Genomic DNA, 2576 nt, shown 5'->3' with positions numbered 1-2576 from the left:
AAGAAAGTTGGTATATGGAAAATCAAAAAGAACTAATAACAACAGTTGAGCTGTGGTAGTTAATCTGTGCTATTAGGATCAAATGCCCTTGAGTCCAAGAGGTAATTTTCATTACCCATACTGGCTCCTGGATCCAATCAAGACATTTGGAGTCATGTGCCCTAATTCAATTTGGCTGTTTCCATCATCCAAGATGGAAGCCCCATGGTGTCCACTGAGGTAGCTAATGGTAGTTGAGGATGACCACGTCATCATTGCAGCAAGTAGAAGCTTCCTTTAAATGTCATGTAATACAACTTTTTTTCCTCTCAGTCCTCCTCTTGTGTCAGGCGTGGTAGATTAGATTCTTCTTGGCACGGTTAATGGGTCTTTGGCCCTCAGAGGATAGTGGGCGTGGTAGGAAGGAGATAGTCAATCAGTGCCTGACTCTAGGCTCCCCTCGGTTCTTCCTATACCTGCTACAGCAGGTAGGAATGTCAGCCTCTCTGAAGACCTTTTCTGACTGCTTGGTCCTCTCTAACCAGCCCTATGAGGGCTTCAGGTGTTCCATGCTGGTGTCTGTGCCCAAGGAAGCAGAACTCAGGACCAGGCCAGGACATAGCAGTTGGCTGAGAGGTCCCACTGGTAATGCTCCAGTATGTACCAGCAGTCAGCTCTAGACTGGCTACTCAGGTGGAAAAGTTGGTCTGCCTTCAAGTTCCAAATGGCTGAAACCACATCTCCTCCAGTGGCTTTCAGGGCCATGTGGCACTCCTGGTGGATGACTCCATATATTCTCAGTTCTACCTCTATAATCTTCCTTTGCCATCCAGGTTCAGGCAAGAGGCCTTAAGAAGGGGAAGGGGCTTTATTGGCTCCTGGTGCTCCAGGGCAGTGACTGTAGGAGAGTTCTCTTTTAGGCAAGGGAGGCTGTGCCCTATTGGGGGGACGGGGGTGGCTGGCTGGCTGAGAAGAAGACTGTAGAGGCAGGCCTGGGGGTCCTTGGGACATAGCTCTGGCGTGTTGAAGTTCTGGGGGGCTTGAGCCACCCCCTGTAGAGCAAGGGCCCAAGAACAGAACTGACTCCAGACTCTTGGAAATGCCTTTCATTTTTTGCAGGGACACATTTCTCCTCTGGCCTCATGCTGTTGGTAAATCCCAAAGATTTGCCTTCTCTCTGTCCCAATCTGTGCTTCCTTGGTGTCGCTCTTCCCTGACAGGTAAAACTCTGAGGACTGGACAGGTATCTGATGGGCCCTCTAAATCCACCAGTGTCACTGCTGAGGCTGGGAAGTTGACCATTTTTATTTATTTATTTATTTTATTGTGAAAATACTGTACAGAGGGGTTACACTTACATGGGCAAGATAATGAGTACATTTCTTATCAAGCATTGTAGCCTCCTCCTTTGTTTCCCCTTCCCATCCCTTCCCATCCTCCCCCTCCCCCCCCCCCCCCCCCACCAAAGTTGTAAAGTTCGTTTTCGACATAACGACTTCAATCATTCTGTCCTTTCCAGGTTGTAGAGTCTGGGCTGCCCTCAATGACAGTTATGGGGTCAACAGACTCCATCGGCAAAGCACCTGGCTCTGTGACATCTCTCACACAGCATCCCTCACAAGGCCATGCCTCTTAGAGCAGCCCCTCCAGGTTAGAAAAGCTTGGATGATCCACAGGGTGGAGGGCCCAACAGCACAAGGCAAGCAAGTAGAGGGCTCTAGAACAGATGAGAGGCTTGGCAGCTGGGTTCATTCCTTCAGCCAGCTGATGTAGAATGAGACATGACGGGACCCCAGCTCAGGGTTCTTTGCCTCCAGAGAACATCTCCCACAGTGTCACTCCAAACATCCACACATTGGAGACAGAAGAGAAGACTCCTTGGCACAGGTTTCCTGGGGCACTCCATCTACAGAGGCTAGCCAAACACCAGGCCATGCAGTAGCAGTACATGTGGCTGCTCCAGGTTCATCATGATGGATACCTTTTGGAGGAGGTCTCCCAGCTCGGTGCCTACTGGACCTTCAGGACCTGCCCTGAGGGATTTGACAGCCACTGGGATTTTGTAGACCCAGTTCTTAGGCTGGACTCCTGAACGTATCTCTTCAGAGAATCAGCCAGTCTGCACGGGGCTGGTGGAGGCGAAAGCAGCAGCTGTCACAATGATATTCTTAAAACGTTTTCAGGGTGTCTGCTTTTATTTTGAGGTCTTTGATCCATTTGGAGTTGATTCTGGCAGGTTTCTACAGGTGTTTAACCAATTTTGCCAGCACCATTTACTGAAAAGGCTGTCTTTCTTCCATTCTACTTTTTTAGCTCCCTTGTAAAGATTAGTTGGCTATAGGTCTGTGGGTTCATTACTGGGTCTTCTGTTCTATTCCATTGGTCCTCAGGTCTGTTCTTGTGCCAGTACAAAACTGTTTTTTTATTACTAGCTTTATAGTTGAGTTTGAAATTTGTAATTGATATTCATCCAGCACTGTTCTTTCTGCTAAGAATTGTTTTTGCTATTTGGGGTCTTTTATTGTTCCATATGAATTTTTGCATTGCTTTTTCTATTTCATTGAAGAATGAGATTGGGATATTGATAGGTATCACAT

At 47.8% G+C, this 2576-nt stretch overlaps 1 pseudogene; it reads right to left on the bottom strand.

Moving 5' to 3' along the window:
* Positions 1–579: 579 nt before the first annotated feature.
* On the bottom strand, positions 580–1929 carry LOC105985896 (annotated as a pseudogene).
* Between the last annotated feature and the right edge of the window lie 647 nt (positions 1930–2576).

This window comes from Dipodomys ordii, unplaced genomic scaffold, assembly GCF_000151885.1.
Source record: "Dipodomys ordii isolate 6190 unplaced genomic scaffold, Dord_2.0 Scaffold32, whole genome shotgun sequence".
NCBI lineage: Eukaryota > Metazoa > Chordata > Mammalia > Rodentia > Heteromyidae > Dipodomys > Dipodomys ordii.
Note: the sequence above shows the minus strand (reverse complement) of the source record. Positions and strands in the feature narration are given on the sequence as shown.